The sequence below is a fragment of the Podarcis bocagei genome (genome assembly GCF_964188305.1).
Source record: "Podarcis bocagei genome assembly, chromosome: 1".
NCBI lineage: Eukaryota > Metazoa > Chordata > Lepidosauria > Squamata > Lacertidae > Podarcis > Podarcis bocagei.
The window spans coordinates 34,033,471-34,052,462 of NC_138125.1; positions in this window are offsets into that span (position 1 = coordinate 34,033,471).

Here is an 18,992-nt window from a genome sequence, read left to right on the forward strand (position 1 = left end):
CTGCTTAGACCACTGTTCTGGCTCAGTATTTTCATATAAGGTTTTAACATAGAGAGAGAGCTGTTTTGTGTCTGAATTATTTATCATACTTCAGCTCTTAGAGATTAATTTTACTCTATTTATATCTGTATGCTCACTGTTGTTGCATATGTTTGCACTTTGGTCAGTGACCGAAATAAATCAATTTATTCATTCATTCAGTATTTTTATTTACTTATTTATATTACATTTGTTAGTTGCTTTATCTTGCCCAAGGCAACCCCAAAGCACCTTGCAAGCAAACAAGGGGGGGGGGGACCAGTCGAGTTAAATATGGCCAAGTCCTCCAGCCTACACAATTACTAAACCACTGAGTCTAGGGCTTGCTGATCAGAAGGTCGGTGGTTTGAATGGGGTGAGCTCCCGTTGCTCGGTCCCAGCTCCTGCCAACCTAGCAGTTCGAAAGCACTCCAAAAAGTGCAAGTAGATTAATAGGTACTACTCCAGCAGGAAGGTAAACGGCGTTTCCATGCACTGCTCTGGTTCACCAGAAGTGGCTTAGTCATGCTGGCCACATGACCTGGAAGCTGTACACCGGCTCCCCCGGCCAGTAAAGCGAGATGAGTGCCGCAACCCCAGAGTCATCCGCAACTGGACATAACAGTCAGTGGTCCCTTTACCTAACTTCTGTTTAAAGGGTCTGTGTGGCAGTATAGTGACGCACTAGGACAAGGAGGTTTCTCCCTCACATGGCAGTTTTCTCCCTCACACTGCAGTTTAGTTTGTTTTCATTACTTTTCCCCAACTCTTAAGTTCTGCATTATGTCTGAGTTTTCACGTAAAAGCCACTTCTGGAACCATAGTGGAATAACGCAGTGCAAGTTTAGTGTTCATTTCCAGGTTTCTTCCAAGGGAAAAATGCATTTGCAAATAATATGGAAGTGAGAACTAAACTGTGTTCAGGGAAGTTTTTAATATTTAACACTGTACTGTTTTTAACACTTGATTGGGAGCTGCCCAGAGTGGCTGGGGAAACTCAGCCTGATGGGCAGGGTATAAATAAATAGTAGTAGTAGTAGTAGTAGTAGTAGTAGTAATAATAATAATAATAATAATAATAATAATAATAATAATAATAATAATAATAATTGTTCTATATTAGTTCCAGAGGTGGCTTTTACATTGTGTGAAAGCTCAAATATTAACAAGAAATTAACAAGGAAATGTTAAAATAGAATAAACTGCCATGTCAGTGCCGTCTTCAGATCAGAGTTTCTCTTGGCCTTAAACTTCACTGAGTGATTTCTCAGGGGCCCTTTCAGACTCATCTTTTCACCAGCGTGTTCTGCAACATGTCATGGCCCAATAGTAGTGCATTTCTGGTGGATAGATACTGGACCATCCAAACATCATTCCACTTTATTAGTTTCCATGATGTTATTGTATTATGACTTGCTGTTATTAGTTTCCTTTATTTCTCCTCTGATGTTACTGTATTGTGACTTGCTGTTATTTTTATTGATGATAGTTTAGCAATGATTTATTGTGTTGTCATTGTTGAGAGTTATTTACTGATATTATGAGAGTTTGTTTTATAGTGTACAGTTATATTCTAATGGATTGTTGAATGTTATTTTCTTTGTTTTAAGTGGGTTGTTGTGAATATAAAAGCAGGGAGGGGAGAAGAGAATCAGGTGGGTCACCTTGAGCTCTTTGGAAATTTGTTGTTGTTGATGTTTAGTCGTTTAGTCGTGTCCGACTCTTCGTGACCCCATGGACCAGAGCATGCCAGGCACTTCTGTCCTCCACTGCCTCCCGCAGTTTGATCAAACTCATGCTGGTAGCTTCAAGAACACTGTCCAACCATCTCGTCCTCCGTCGTCCCCTTCTCCTTGTGCCCTCCATCTTTCCCAACATCAGGGTCTTTTCCAGGGAGTCTTCTCTTCTCATCAGGTGGCCAAAGTATTGGAGCCTCAGCTTCACGATCTGTCCTTCCAATGAGCGCTCAGGGCTGATTTCCTTCAGAATGGAGAGGTTTGATCTTCTTGCAGTCCATGGGACTCTCAAGATTCTCCTCCAGCACCATAATTTTTGGAAATACAATAATGCAATCCTATTCAAGTCTATTCAGAAGTAAGGCCCACTGAATTCAATTACACTAATTCCTAGGAAAGCAGGCATAGAATTGCTTGCTGAATCCGGATATCTACCTTGTTTTAAATTAAGAGTAAACTTTCTCATTCTGCCATGCAGTACTGCCCTCTACAGTTCAGTTGTTCACTACCTCAGTTAATGCTGAAAAGCCTCATTGCTGAGCTTCTAACAGTTTTCTTTCCAGCCATACTGGGATGAGTGGAGGAAATGCTGATATAAATTATGAAGAAAGTCGGGGAAGAGTCATACACACGGACAGGATTTTAAAAAGAAAGTCAAAGAGCAACTGATAGTACATTTTTTTTAAATCGTGCATCTGATGAAGTGGCCTATGTCCACAAAAGCCTATGACGTAATACATTTGTTTTTAAGATGCCAGAAGACTCTTTGTAGTTTTAAACAGTAAATAGAACCATCAGTATGCCATTTTAGGCAGCCATGACACCTCTCCACAGGAGCCTCAGCAGGAGGGGCAGGACATGGCAATGAATAGAAAGAGCTATTAGCATCAGGAAGGAGGACCTGAATGGAATGTTGGGATTTGCATCCGGAAGGAAGCAAAGGAAAAGATCACAATAGGCAGAAGGGTAGCCCCTTAGCCTGTGCCACAATAGGTTTTCTGGGGGTCAGGATTCTGGCACACTGGTGAGGAACAGTTTCAGATAAATTGGCACTGTTTATTTTCCTACACTATAGCACAGTAGATGCAAGGAATCTGAGCCCTCTTCAAAGTTATTCATTTGCACAGCAAGAAAGGCTCAATCCTAATCCCATTGAAATTAATAAGAATTTCCCTTTTATCCTCTGTGGGAATAGGATTGTAGCCCCAGTGTGCAACTTCCTTCCTAGGTTTGAGTTCCACAGAAAGTTGGTCAGAAGCCCAGGGAGATAAGAGGGGACAGAGGAAAAACCCAGAATTACATAATTTCTGAAGGAGTAGCATTAAATTCAATATCTACCCAGGTTACTAAATTCATATTTAAGTTTTGTTAACAGATGAACCATAACCCCCAGAGTCCCAACAGTCCTTGCTTAAAATTAGATAGATAGATAGATAGATAGATAGATAGATAGATAGATGCTCAGTTGTATAGAACTTCTTAGCATTTTGTGATTTCCACTGAGCACCAAAAGGACATGTAGAAAGGAAATGTTTCTGAGTCTTTTCAAGGTTCATAAAGAAGAACTATAGTTCAATATCTGTGGATAGAAATGCCTCCTTCCAACTCATGCATCAGAGAACACTAGTCACACAAAGCTTTGTGGATCTGACTCTTAGAAAGCATAAAAAAGTGCTTGGAGTCCTCTCTCCTCATCTTCGATCCAAAGAACAGGGCATTTGCCATTCTAAGAGCCATGCAAAAGTTAATGTGTCACCACCACTTAAGTGGTCATGGCACCAGAAAGCCTCAGTTAATGGGAATGAGTGCAAGCAACCTTTTTGCAACCATCTATTAGCCATCAAGAGAGCTCTGATAAAGCAGGATGCTAGTGAAGGCAGAGTCTTTCTCCATTCATGCTTGAATTGTTTGAGTGCAGACTATGCTAACCACCACTGATACATGGCATTCCAAAGATTGAGTAGAGGGACAACCTTTTTAAGTAAGAACCTTGGCTTAACCAATGTATTTAACTCTAGCCAGCAGGTGGGACTGTTATCTAGAAAGATTTCTAGTATTGCCTCCATAGGTGCATATTATTATTATTATTATTATTATTATTATTATTATTATTATTATCATCATCATCATCATCATCATCATCATTAAAAAAGATGTTTCACACTATTGGTAAGTTTTAACTGTATATACATTGTATCAGCTTATTGGCCATGATGCCATGGTTTTAAAAAGGCCCATAAAGGAAGCCCACCTGCTGTAGTCATGCATGAGGACTACAGACCTTTCTCATGTCATAACACATTCCTAAATGCAATTAACTCCTTAAAGAATGCAGCCTAGAAGGATGAATATTAGCTAATCAGATTCAGACATCTATACCAACATAAAGCATTAGAGAGTTCACCTGTTGAATGTCACGGTTCGCCTTATAAACACAGTGTTGTCAGTTCAGTGGGAGGGTTTAGACTGTATGCCTGACTCCCTGCTCATTCCTGGATCCAGCAAGGATTCAATAGCTGGGATAGCCAAGCCAGCTTGGTAATGGCTCCCAAAGTATGGGTCATTAAGGTAACAAAGGAAGTGGCCCTGTGCAAATGGGTGGGCCCTCTCTCCCTCAGCTGTTTGGTAGGTGGAAGTGCAAAGGCTAGAGTTGAAGTGTGTGAGAAAGCTGAGCTAGAAGCTAGAAACAGGCTGAGGCTTGTGAGTGAGAGACCTGGCTATGGGGAAAAGAATGTCATTATTGGGTTGTTAATGTGGTGAGACCTTCCATCATAGGCTCAGGATGTATATATGTGAAATATACTCGGAGTCAAGAGTGGATTTCATGCTCTTTATTCAGCTCATAGTGGTGAAGAGGAATGAAAGTTCCCCCAGAATGTCTGGGCCCCACGTGATTGGCTAATTCCAGGATTCTCCTGTAGGCCAATCAGGTTGCAGATTCACTTCCACCTGGAGCTGGATTGGGTGGCTCCTGTGGACCAATCAGACTGCTGCATTCTGAATCCTATTGTTCTAGTACCAAACAGACTGCTGCATTTTGGATCCTATTCAACTCAGTACATAACAACATGTATAAATATATTCCTAAAGATACCACTGTCTCCACTGTCCCTCAGTCCAAGGAAACTGAACCCTGGCTAAGCACCTACAGCCCCTGGAATATTGCAGCACTCAGAGATTGGGGTGACATGCAACACTAAGTTCCACATATCCCATTACAGCTGATGTTAAAGGCTCAGAACTTAAAATCGTAACAGCCCATCTAGCCCAGCATCCTGTTCTCACAGTGACCAACAAGATGCCTGCAGGAAATCCACAAGAGCAATCTTCCCTCCTGCAGTTTCCAGCAACTGGTATTGAGAAGTGTACTGCCTCCAGCTGGTTGAAGGGAGAGCATAGCCTTATCCTCCATGAATCTGTCTAATCCTCTTTTAAAGTCATCCAAGTTGGTCATCACTGCTGCTTCCCATGGGAGCAAGTTCCATAGTTAAAGTCGAGGTCAAATCAGAACAATGGTGTCATCAAGATAGGAAACTCCACTTTAGCAAAGTTATCCCACTCGGCGTCTGGCTTAACACATTTTTGAAGTAAAGCGCTATGGGTTAAACCACAGAGCCTAGGACTTGCCGATCAGAAGGTCGGCGGTTCGAATCCCCGTGACGGGGTGAGCTCCCGTTGCTCAGTCCCTGCTCCTGCCAACCTAGCAATTTGAAAGCACCTCAAAGTGCAAGTAGATAAATAGGTACCGCTCCAGCGTGAAGGTAAACGGCGTTTCCGTGTGCTGTTCTGGTTTGCCAGAAGCGGCTTAGTCATGCTGGCCACATGACCCGGAAGCTGTACGCCGGCTCCCTCGGCCAATAAAGCGAGATGAGCGCCTCAACCCCAGAGTCAGCCATGACTGGACCTAATGGTCAGGGGTCCTTTTACCTTTACCTAATATGCATTACAACCCAAAGTGATGTGTGTCCAATCCCTTAAGACCATTAAGGCCAGAGTCAAATACTGTATTACTTAACTGCACCACTGAGTAAAAAAAAGTAGCAATTCTAAGTAGCATTCATGTTAAGAGTTGCTCACTTTTTAATGAGCAGCAGTTCTGTGTCTTCAACACAACAGAAAGAAGTAAGGCATTTTCTAACAAGCCTTCTGCATCAATTCACATGTTGCAAGATTGTCCCTTCATAGCATAATTACCTCTTGAGATTTATGGTCACTTGAAATCAGTCAGGCCTTTAATTATTTTATATAGGGCCATCTTGCAGTAAATACTCTCACACAGAGGCTTTTCTTTGTATTTGCCAATCTAGCTTTTGCTTTATTTCTTTGCCAGTTTAAACACAGACATTTCCTCAACAACCCTAAAATGCTGCTGTTGATTCTCTCTCTCTCTCTCTCAACAGTTTTGATGTTTTGATCAAAGTTATTTTCACCATTTTACAATGAATGTTTTCCTCCACTTAACAGAAACTTGATTTGTCAAAGCCTTAGCACTCTAAGCCAAATAGGTAGGTACCCTTATTGTTAAACAAGGTCTCAAACATATCATTCACTTGACTGTATGAATTGTCATAAATTTGATTGTGCCAAGAAATGCAGCACCTTCTTTTGGCTTTGATGTTTATCTGTATAGTACTTTTGCTAGATTGGTGTTGGATAGTAAGAGCTGCCAACATGCTAGGCAGAGGAAATCTATTGGTGCTTTAGCATAAATTCATTCTGCAGAATTTGCAAGAGAAACATTATCACTTGTTCGCATCTGTAGATCAAGCTGCTCTTAAAGGCAGAAGAGGAACTTTTTTTGTTTCTAGTTTTTTTTTAATCTCAACCCTACCAGGAAATGATGTAACCGTAGGTAAAACAGAATAAACTATTTTTTGGGCTGATATCCTATTGTGCACACTTATTAATTTCCTCTTTCTACCAGAAAAGGTTTCTGTGAAATTCAGAAATTATTCACCAATAAAAAGTGAATATTTAATGGAGACCTTCTCAGCAACCTGAGTTTATTAACTGATCCACCAAGACCCCTAGAGATTTTCAAGTGGTCCATGGGGTGAGGGTGGGGGCAGAACTACCTGTTGTACACAGATGTGACTTTCATAGAGTTTATCTTGTGTGAAAATGCCATTGGGTCATTATAAAAATCCACAGCTGACTTACAAATGGTTGGAGGCTGTCATGTAGCCCTCCCCAAGTTGAAGCCCTCCAGATGTTTTCAACTACAACTCCTATCAGCCCCGGTCAGCACAGCCTATGGTTGGGAATGATGTGAGTTGTCTAAAATATCTGAAGTGACCTTGTTGGGGGAGGCTGCTGGAATATGTCCAAACACAATTAAACTAGGCTTTTTAGCTAAACCAGTATTCCTCAAAGGGCTAAATATACTTACTGACTGCTGAATCCTATTCCTGCCTCCTAAAAAAAAAACCTATTGAATTCAATGGGACTCACTCCTAGGTATGTAGGAGGTATCTGAGACCTTTTAATCCCATCAGTTTAGATCCTAAATTTTCCTGGAAAATACATGTATTTGTTATTTATGCCCATAGCTGTCAACGTTTCCCTTTTTTTAAGGGGAATTCCCTTATTCCGAATAGGATTCCTCGCAAGAAAAGGGAAAAGTTGACAGCTATGTTTATGTCCTTGAAATCCGTTTCTGTGTAGTGTGAGTAGAATTGCAGCTTCTAATATCTCTATCCTAAACAATGAACTATTTAATCTATTTTGTATTGTTTTTTTCAAGTAAGGACTATCTGTTGAAACTTCTAGATATTAGTGCAGCTAGATTTCACTAATCAGTCACATTCAGCAGATGAGGGCAAGTTCTCTGGCTCTTTGGACTCATCAACGGCACTAAAAACAAATTCCGGGATGAATGTGTAGGCACAAATTCAGCACTGGCCAATAGCTCGTGCTACGAGTTTATCAGATGGGCGATAAACCCCGTTGCTTGCAATGCGACGCGCAACGCGATCCTGCGCAGGTTTACGTGGACATATGTCCCAAAGAGTTGCTTAAAGAATCTTAGCGTGGTTTAACCCTCAGGATGTCGTACCCAGCTCAGAAGGCGTGGGTCCCAATCCCCGCTCAGCCCCAACATTCATTGGATCTTCTCAGGCCAGCCAGTCACTATCTCTTAATTATCCTACCTCGCAAGATGGTTGTAAGGATAAAGGCGGGAGTGGGGAGGACCAGATATGTGGTAGGTAGGTAGGTAGGTAGGTAGGTAGGTAGGTAGGTAGGTAGTAGGTATGTTGGTTGGTTTGCATCCTCGCCCCCGCAAACTTCCTTTGGATCTGGGCAGCCTAGTTGCTCATTTTCTGAACGGTTCGACTCACAAGTTCCCCCGCGTTCATTCTGGGACAGGGAAGCCTCTTCTCAGAATCTCCCTGATCAGAATTGTAGCCATTCAGATCCGCTGGAGGTTTCCTAGACTTTACAAGATGATCTGCTGCGGATAATGTTGCCACAGCCTGCTACTTCGTAACATCCACGTTGCTCCAGTCTTTGGCAGTTCTGCGTGCAAACGCGATTATTAACATCCGCTCCAGACTTCTTTCTCCAGCATCTTAGTCAAATGTATTGGGAACATAGAACTTTATACAGAGCCCGACCTGTGGTCCATGGAGCTTGGTTTAGTAACTGGCACTGGCTCTGCAGAATTTCAGAGTCGAGGACTTTGCCAGCCCTGGCCACTTGAAAAGGTGGGTTGGGGGTTGGCATTTGGGCTTCTGTCTGCGAAGCATGAGGTCTACCTCTGAACTTACCATCCTTCCCTAAATTGAGGACCTCAGACGTTAGGCGTTTGGTGCCTGCGTCTTGGCACGGCGAGGTGTGTGTGTGTTTCCCCCCCTTTATCCGGCTACAAGTCGCGCGGCTGTAGGGTTCAGTCTGGAAAGGAATGGTTCGCACCCATTCACTCTCCTTTCCTGGGGGCTGCGATGACTCTCGCGTGTGAACGAGCAGATGCAGATTAAAAAAAAAAACCTCCAACAGAAAGTTCAGATCAAATCAGGAAACTATGTTTGTCAGATCACTCTATACGTTCAACTTCGCTCTAATTTCTCGGGTAGGAATCGCATGATGTGTGTATACGTGTGAAGGCATCCTAAAGAACGAAATTCCAGATCGAAAATGGTTCGTGGAGAGAGCTGTGCGTGCTTACTTTCCTCTCCTTACAGAGCCTTATGACCACGCGTCAGATGCCTTCTCCACCAAGTTCTCCGAAGTCATATTAACTTCCGAGGGACAGCTGCTCATCTGCTGCATCAAAAGACAAGGAGAAGTCTTGTGGATCCTTGAAAATTGGCATGTTTGGGCTGCAATTAGAATTTATGCTTTTGAATTATGGTGCTGGAGGAGACTCTTGAGAGTCCCATGAACTGCAAGAAGATCAAACCTATCCATTCTGAAGGAAATCAGCCCTGAGTGCTCCCTGGAAGGACAGATCCTGCAGCTGAGGCTCCAGTACTTTGGCCACCTCATGAGAAGATAAGACTCCCTGGAAAAGACCCTGATGTTGGGAAAGATGGAGGGCACAAGGAGAAGGGGACGACGGAGGACGAGATGGTTGGACAGTGTTCTTGAAGCTACCAGCATGAGTTTGATCAAACTGCGGGAGGCAGTGGAGGACAGAAGTGCCTGGCATGCTCTGGTCCATGGGGTCACGAAGAGTCGGACACGACTAAACGACTAAACATCAACAACAACAAATTTCCAAAGAGCTCAAGGTGACCCACCTGATTCTCTTCTCCCCTCCCTGCTTTTATATTCACAACAACCCACTTAAAACAAAGAAAATAACATTCAACAATCCATTAGAATATAACTGTACACGACTAAACGAATCAACAACAACAACACAACAACAAGCCCCATTTAGCTCAGGGGTCCTTACTTTTGAGGAGACGTGTCTACGGTGGCGCGGCCATTGTGGCAGGTGCCTTTCCTGAGCTTGAAAGCCCAGCTGAATAGTCACGCCTCTCTCGTCACGAAAAGCGTGGGGTCGTCAAGGCAAGTGCCCTCCAGGGACCCCCATCTTCACTGATCTTTGGTCATGTTGACTCGGGCTGATGTGCGCTCGCTGGAGTCCAACCACATCCGAAAGCCATCTCGTTGACTACGTCAGAATTAATCCTAGTTTTTAAGATGCCAGCAGAACCGTCTATTTATTTATTAGATTTCCATCCCTCAATGTGGCAGTATACATGGTTTTCCCTCACAACAGCCCTGTGAGGTAGGTTCGGCTAAGAGACGCTGAATGGTCCAAGATCAACCCAATGAGCTTCTTAATACTTGAGTGGGGATTTGAACCCGGGTCTCCCAGGTCCGAGTCCAACAGTCTAACTCTAACCCAGTGTTTCTCAGACTTGGGTTTCCAGCTGTTTTTGGACTACAGTTCCCATCATCCCTGACTCACTGGTCCTGCTAGCTAGGGATGATGGGAGTTGTAGTCCAAAATCAGCTGGAGACCCACGTTTGGGAAACCCTGCTCTAACCAGTACAACCGCATCGGTTCTGATTCCAAGAATAATTAGAGCCCGCTGCCATTAGGCAGCAGATATAACGCCTGCTTCCTGGGAGAGAAGCAATGACAAACCTAGACAGCATCTTAAAAAGCAGAGACATCACCTTGCCAACAAAGGTCCATATAGTTAAAGCTATGGTTTTCCCAGTAGTGATGTATGGAAGTGAGAGCTGGACCATAAAGAAGGCCGATCCCCGAAGAATTGATGCTTTTGAATTATGGTGCTGGAGGAGACTCTTGAGAGTCCCATGGACTGCAAGAAGATCAAACCTATCCATTCTTAAGGAAATCAGCCCTGAGTGCTCACTGGAAGGACAGATCCTGAAGCTGAGGCTCCAATACTCTGACCACCTCATGAGAAGATAAGACTCCCTGGAAAAGATGTTGGGATGTTGTGTTGAGGGCACAAGGAGCAGGGGACGACCGAGGACGAGATGGTTGGACAGTGTTCTCGAAGCTTCCAGCATGAGTTTGACCAAACTGCGGGAGGCAGTGGAAGACAGGAGTGCCTGGCGTGCTCTGGTCCATGGGGTCACGAAGAGTCGGACACGACTAAACGACTAAACAACAACAACATAACAGGCGATCGCGTCGAGCTTGAAGAAAGGCAGGCCGACCTTTTGGCTCCTATGGCGGTGGGTGCCCTGCTTTGGAGATTCCTTTCACGGCCCTTGATTTGTGGCAAGAGGGAAACTGCACTCACGGCTACCTGGGTGGCGAGCACGTCTGACCGAGTCTCTCTGATCAACATCATGGGGGCAGCCTTTATTTGCACGAGGCTGGCCAGGAGCGGGATACGGCGCACGGGTTCCTTTGAATATGTCCAAACACAGTTATCGGTGGGGAAATGCGTCCGAGATGCTGCTCCGTTGTTTGCAAGGAAACCAGAGAGGCTTCAGGCCCTGGTTGAGAGCGCAACCTGTTATCCCCCAGAAGCGAGAGGACCGAGACCATTTCGTGCATGCAGGGGGGGGGGTGAGGAGAGAGTGCCTGCGCCAATGCTTTGTTTCCAACCGGTTGGTAAATAAATGCTACTCGGGTTGCTTGCAAGCTGCTTAATGGGAAAGGCGCTCCCTGGAAAGTCAAGATAAGCAGGATCAACAAATCTGGCCGAAATCTGGAGGGGGAAAAGCGGAGGTGTTCGTGTTGGTGATGTGATGGGGTTGGGTTCAAGAGAAAGAGTGGGGCTGGCATGTGGGTTCAGGAGGTTCTGCCTCTGCCACGACCGCCTCTCGCCTCCGATCCGCGTCCAGACTCTCGTTGGAGAGCTGGTTGCTTAACAGTATCCCGAAGACCTGGGTTCAAATCTCACTTCTGCCCCGATGTCCTCATCAGATGACCTGGCTATGTGATGTTCCTGGATTCACAGACCACATTTCAGCCACGACGGATTCCTTAGGCAAGCCACTCCATATGCGAAATGAGCATAATAAATAGTAGTCTAATTTATATAGGTCAAACGTCTGTCTGTATGGACTTTGCGCGCCCCCGGGGCTTTACAGGAAGAGCCGCGGGTGCGGCAGAAGTTAATCCAGTGTTGCTCTTCGGTTGGGAGACCGAGGTTCACATCTCCGCCATCTTCCTGGCTGACCTTGGGCCAGCCCAGTTGCTGCCTCTCCACCGTACCTACGTTGAAGCGTTTGTATGATTATAAGAGCACGATCCCACGCCTGTCTAATCTGAGTCCCAGTCAGTGAAGTCAAAGGAGCTTACTCCAAGGAAAGTGGGTATAGGATTAGAACTAAAAGGGGGCATATATACCATCCTGAACTCTTTGGAGGAAGTGGAGTAGAAGAAAAATCAGGTGGATGGGTGATGATATTCTAAGTACTATACGCATTTGGGAACACCCCACTAAATTCAGTGGAATATTTTAGGCTGCATCGGGCTAGCTGAGAATTTCTGCGGTAACCGCAGTGAACAAATTGCAGTCCAGAGACACCATTTGACCTACGGGTTTATTTAGTTATGTGCACACTTTTTAGCATAGTTTTCTGCAGTCTCTCGGACATAAGATCATCTCTCTGCGAAGCGCTCTGAAAACACAAAAGTGAAGGGCAATATAAATCTTGTAAACAAACTTCCATTATAAGTGGGGTTCTTGGTTTGTTCTTGTTTTTATTAGGTATTTTGTGTTCTCAATTTGTATTTTTATGTTGTGAACCGCTCTGTGATCTTCGGATGAAACTATGCAAATTTAATAAAACAAATTAAAATAAAATAAAATTCATTTTCTTTCGACTCCGCCTTTTCCCTAGCTAGATTGCTTTATTTTAATTATTGCTAATTCATATGCCGTATGTTTTTGATGGGGCTAAACTTTCATTAGCTCGCTAGTATCCACCCGTGGCCAATCCTGGGGTCGGAGGCAGGAACACTCTCACCTGCGCCTGCACAGCCCACCTCCGCCGCTACGCTGCTCAGCTCAGGGGAGGCAGGAGTGATCGCTCCCTTCCCGTCTCACAAAATGGCCCATCTAACGCTTTGCACCGGGATCCCAAGCTAGGCGGAGAGATTTTAAATCCTTAGAAGTGTACCTACCTTAATGTTTTCTGCAGCTTCCAAAATGGGTAGGGTCTTGGAGAGAAAGAGAAAATGTCATTTTTTTTTGGGGGGGGGGGGGCACAGCAAGCTACAGACTCCGAGATCCAGCCACTCCTGATTTACAGGGTCTCACCCCTATATGCCCAAAGCATCCGGTTGGGAACTCAGCGGAGATTGTTTCTTGCGTAATATGCGCAAAAAGGACGGCGCTCCGAATTTGGAAGGCTCGCCGTGATTAATTGAAATTGATTTGAATGGGTTCCAAAATCTGAAAAGGCACGAAAATTTCGCACAGAAAACAAGCTTGGAGAAATGCAAGCCACTTCACGCGTCTAGACAGAAGTATGGAGAGCGAGAGGCAAAGTAACGGCAAGATTCTGGCTTCTCTGACCCAGAACCTTCCAGCCTCCAACACTTCTAGATCTTAATTCTTCATATACATACTGGGAAGATCAGTCCTTCCTATTATATATGGAATTGCGCCTGTGAAGCTTCCCACTGGCTGAGCCGCTGAGGTGGCTCGGAATGTTCACCAACATTCCAAGTGCGGGGAACAAAACTAACGACATTGGCAAACCAGAAACTATGAGTGGAGGGGAAATTCTCGGCTTAGCTGGATCTGAAATATCACAGGACAGGAGTTTTGTGGGATAGGGTAAGGACTGGCAAGAGATCTCAGGAGGTAAGGAAACTAAAGACAGGGAACGCAGGAGCTGAAGGAGCAGGTCATACCAGGCAGTCAGGCTGCAGTCCTAACCACAATTACTCTCGAGTCAGCCCCATTGCACACAGGGGGACTCATTTCCAAGTAAGCATGCAGAGGATTGCATTGTAAGAAACTGATAAATAAGGTGGCGGCTTGAGGGGGCGAGTCGAAGAGGGCAATCGGCTCTGAAATGTACATATTGAACTGAAGCGAGGCGTTTTGGAGCTTCCACCATCCTATTTCCTTGAATTGGCGCTTGTACTTGCACGTGTGTGTGTGTTTTGAGCGATGGGGTTTAGGAATAGCCGGAAAAACGGAAGATCCCGCGCCCTCTGTACAGCTAAATTTGGCTAAGGCGGGCAGAAGCTGTTTAAATCAACAATGCCTTCCCCCCCCCCCAAAAGGGTCTCTCTCCCTCCTCCTCGTAACCGAGTAAAGGCGCTGTTAACAATTTTGCCCTCAAGTCCGATCCTGACATAAACATTGGATTTCATCTCCGCTTTGACAGGGATCCTGCGGGCAGCCGAGAGCAAAGGCGGGCAGGTCTTCACTTCTCCGGAGCTGAATGCGCCAGTGCCCTCCTATTGTTTAGAGCAGAATGTTTGCGGTATTCATTGGCTTAACAAAAAGCCAAGGCTGCGTTTCATCTTTCTTTTGTCCAAGCCGGAGAGAAGGTGTTTAATTTTGGAAGGATGGCGAGGGCGAAGGAAACGACCAACATCTATTTATTATTATTATTATTATTATTATTATTATTATTATTATTATTATTATTATTATGAGCGTGGATAGTTTTTCACTAAACATAGAGAGACAGGCAAAGCCGGCGAGGGGAGATTTTAGGATCTGTAGCTAGAAAGCTGCCCTGCTCCGAAACTAGCTGTGACATCTGGTTGGCCACCATCGCGAGAGACAACAGCGAGCTAAATAGACCATTGTTGTTACCCAGCAAGCTCATCCTTTTGCTTCAGAAGGATTAGATGCGAAATTCCGGTCATCCGCAACTCCATTATCAGGTTTAAAACAAACAGCCTTTTTTAAAAAAACACAACCTCTGCTCATCCCTTTTTGCAAGGAGAAGATCCTTTTTTACACTGTCGGCTATCTTAATGGAGAAATCTAAACACTGAGAAAAGCGAGAAGCATCAGTTTCCCCCTTAAAATAGAAGCGGAAGTTGAGGCCACCCGCCTCCACGAGAGGAAAAACAGTGAGAGTCTTCCTCGTCCAGGCTAGCAGTCGGATCTGGGGCTGCATTACCTGACAAATGTCAATGAGAACACACCTGGGTATCAAGGTGAAGCGGAAGGCAACTTCCAAGCTAGCGAGCTTTCTGCCGACCTTCACGCAAGTGAAAGGGGGGTGGGGAGTGTATCAATGATGAGAACTGCACGGCCGGTGCTAAAATAGCCACTGGGAAAGTGCCCAAGTGAAATCAGTGGGAAATACTGTCTAAGGATCAGTTGCCAAGTTAATCTGCTGCAGCCAAAATAAAAGGGTGTGTGTGTGTCGTGTCACCTTAAAGGCCAACTGATTTATTGTAGCCTTAGTTTCCGTGAACAAGACTCCACTTCATCAGAAGCGTAACGTGTAAATCTGAACTTGCAATCAATTGTTTTCCATTTTCAGGGTAGTCGTGCATCTGGTGAAGCGGGCTGTGGTCATCATATGACTGTGGTCGTAATAAATATGTTGGTCTTTAAGATGAAACAGCGCTCTTTGCTGATTTTGCTAATGGAACAGCTCCTTGAAAAGCACGTTCAATTGGGTTTGGAAACCTCTTTATAATTTTATAAAGCGTTTAAAGCGGTTTCTTCCTAATGCTTAGGATTGGAGCCAATTTGGGCTCCAGGGTTTAATTTGTTTAAAGTGCTACAAATAACCGTCTTGTGCATCCGGTTAAGAGTCTATTGTTCCCGGAGAGACAAACAGCCATTCTTTCCCATTACTTGCGAGGAGGAGTCAGGATTTTGTGCAATATTTACAGTAAAGTCCTAACCAGGTCCACTCGTAAATATCGAGTTCGATGGGGCTCATTCCTAGGTAAGCGGGGTTAGGTTTGCAGCCTTAGGGGGAGAGAAGAAACCCTGTTGGCGCATCGCTTTTATAGCAGAGGCCCTGCCTCGGTTGCATTTCCCGGGGGGGGGGGGATGGAGAGCCCCTAGGTAAATGTGTGTGAGCGAAGAGAGACAGACTCTGCAAAACACAGACGTAAACAAATAATTGCCATGGTCGAGTCTCTCCTAAATATGATACGCGTATCACTGTTCTGGTTCTTAACATAAAAAAGGAGTCTCGCGGCATCTTAAAGATGAACAGGTTTATGGTGGGGCGAGCTATCCTGATCTGGAGTCCTGTGTACCTCATGAAGGTGTGCTCCCTAGTCCACGAAGATTTCTTCTCCCTCCCCCCAAAAAATTAAATTTAAAATCCGTTCATCTTGTGCCTATTTTTTATTACGGTATGTTCCTTTTGCTGCAATGGGCTGACAGATATTCCCCACCGCACTCCCCGCATGGATTCTTTCCCTCGGGATTATCCATTTCCTCGCTTTCTCCTAGTGCAGGAGAAATTCAGCAGCGCTGAAACGCTCGTCCACACGCCCTTTGCTAGGGATCCTCCAGACAGCAGGAACACCGTGCCTAAAGGAAGGAGTTTTTCAGTTGCTTTCCAAGCAGTCTCTCCCCAGGGGAGTTAAAGATCAGGGGTGTCGCGGCTGTCTCGCGCCCCATCGCCACCGCCCTACACCCCTAATAAGCCGCTAGATGTGAACGAAAGCGCTTAGCGAGGATGCCGTCGGAGCTCTCCCCTTCCTGCGCGCATTTCTTTGAAAGTGCGCGCCAGGAGGGGATGTGCGAACGAGCCCCACTAATCTGTTTTTTCCTCCGAGGTGCTTAAGCTCAGCAGAGGTCGGCTCTTGGTGGTTTTTTAAAAATAACACCTCCTAGAAACAATGACGGATTTTCAGTCCAACACACCTGCGTCCCCCCCCCCTCCCACCTCTCGGCTCAAGTGCCGTCTGCTATGCAGCCGGGAGAGGGATGTTCCCGCAGTGGGCGACGCGCTTAGTTTTGCTCGCATCCGGGAGCCATGCGGAACTCGCGTCCCGTTGAAGCCTGAGCAGCAAACCTGCCGATCGCTTGGGACGGCCGGGCATCGGGTCCTCCTTCCGTCCAGCAGCTGCGTCTCAAAAAAACAGGTGTGCGCGCTTGAGGTTGTGGCCGGTCAACAGGAGGCGCTGTGACTTCGCCCAGAGTTGTACCTTCGGTCTCATAGTCACACACAAATCTCTCATCAACCTCTGAGCAGAGAATTCACAACCACCACAAAGTGGGGTCCGGGCACCCTTCCTTTGCTGGTGCTTTCTGCTTAAGGTTTGCAAGCGGACAACTTAAAATATATATATATTTAACCTTTATTGCACAAAACCAAGCTTTGAGTTCAGGTTTGAGTTGGGAACTTTTTGTACGCTGTTCGAAAGTTTTCCAATCAAAATAAGAATAAATAATAAAAATTAGTATTAATAGTAGTAGTAACAAAACAACAGCTATTTTATTTCCCTATCTCTGTTCTGGTGTAATATATTTCTGGAGCTTTAAAGGGATGAGGAACTGCGCACTTTTGGTCAATTAATGGAAAGGGGGTTTCTCTGGTCATTTAAGCTATGCACACACGCGCGCCCACACACACGGCATTTATTTAATGATTTATTTATTTTGCTTTCAGTTAAGCTCTACCTTGAAATCCATAGCGTTTACTTCCACATATGCGTGTTTCAGGATCCGGTTGCTAGAAGGAAGTTCAAAGAGAGCTGCCACCTCATCCTATACCCACCTGAGGGTGGTTGTCGTTGTTTTTTTAAGGGCGGGAGCGTGGAAGCAAGCCATGCTGCAATCCTAAAGACTGGAAGTCACACTCATTGAAATCTGTGAAACTGAAAAGGTGTCCAGAGTTTCAGCTATGTAGCGGCACTTTGATCCTAAATGGAGTGGGCTCCACCCTGCCAAAATCAGCCCCGGTCCACATAAATGAACGAGACTCATAAATGCTTCACTGAAATGAATGGGGCTTTAAACAACTGCATCATGGTACCCATTCATCGCAATGGGAGCTACTTAGGATCGGAGAGGTCCATCATCAGCCTGGCAGACAGGAGCATCTCCTCCCACACCCCTGGCCCTTTTTTTTTCCAAGTCCCAAGAAAAGGTTGTGTCTTCTGTGGCAATTCATCCCTTATGTATTGTATTTCAATGCGTCTTTAATTTACAGTGTGATCATATTCAAAAGCAGTTTGTCCTTTCGTGCTTTTATCTTTTATTTCCTTAATGGCACATTTTCATCCCTTGTTCTCGCATGCTGATTTGAGACATTTGTTTGTTTCAAGGATTTGACTTAATTCTGTTGCCAGATTTTAGGCGGCTGCGGCCAGAGAAAGGACAAAGAGAGAGAGAGAGAAAGAGGGATGAGAGAGGCCGCCTTTTGTCGACGGGTTAAACCATACGTCTTACACCAAGAACGTTACCTTAAAAAAAATTATTATTATTTACAAAATCGTGTTATTTGCTTACTTTAAATGGTTCAACGTAAATGGAACAACAAACAGATGTCATTGAAAACTATTATCTGTGTATCGCCTTGCAGTGTCCCAAGAACCACGTAAAAACGAAAAACTGGGTGCACAACCTGTGTAAACCGAAACGCTTGTTCCGGATGTAAGATTCCTCCAGCGAAATCAATAGAAAGAAACGATCTGAAATTAAGTCGAGGCGGCTGCGATTTTGTAAGGGAATCAAGTTGTGGCGTAACCAGCTCTGGCGTAGTCAATAGGAACTTGAATTCCTCCTTGCGCGTGTGTGGGGACTGTGGTCCATACATTCATTCAGGGCAAGGCTGCGCCATCATTTATAGCAGTTGAGATTGCTTCCTTGCCATTGATGTTCAAACTCTTAGGAACCCCATTTCGGCACTGCCACCATTTAAAAGCAAGCAAGCAAGCGCGCGCACACAACCCTGATGCGATCATGTTTTCCCAACCCCAAAAAGGAAAAGGAGCCACATTCCATTTAGAGTCAGCCAGGGCAAAATGCTAGAATTTGAAAGCATATTTTATTCCATCGGTTGCATTGGAACTAAATCGCCTTTTCAACCTCACCCTACTCAGTAAGGCCAATTGACTTTACTGGGATCTCGAGGAGGTATGCACGCAGTCCGGTGCTATGTAACGTTCCTCGGAAGGGACACTTACCATGTTCTCAGAGAGGGGCTTGCGCCCCGGTAGGATTACTTAACATTATTTGGAATAGAGGACAGGCTGAGAAGCCTCGGTCTCGGTTTAAGCAGCGATCCCGTGCAATATACCGGCAACAAACCCCACAGAACATAGTGGAACTTATGTCTAGGATCGCTCTATAAATAGAAAGGAGGGTGAACCTAGACGACGTGCGTTCGACCGGTGTCCCACTG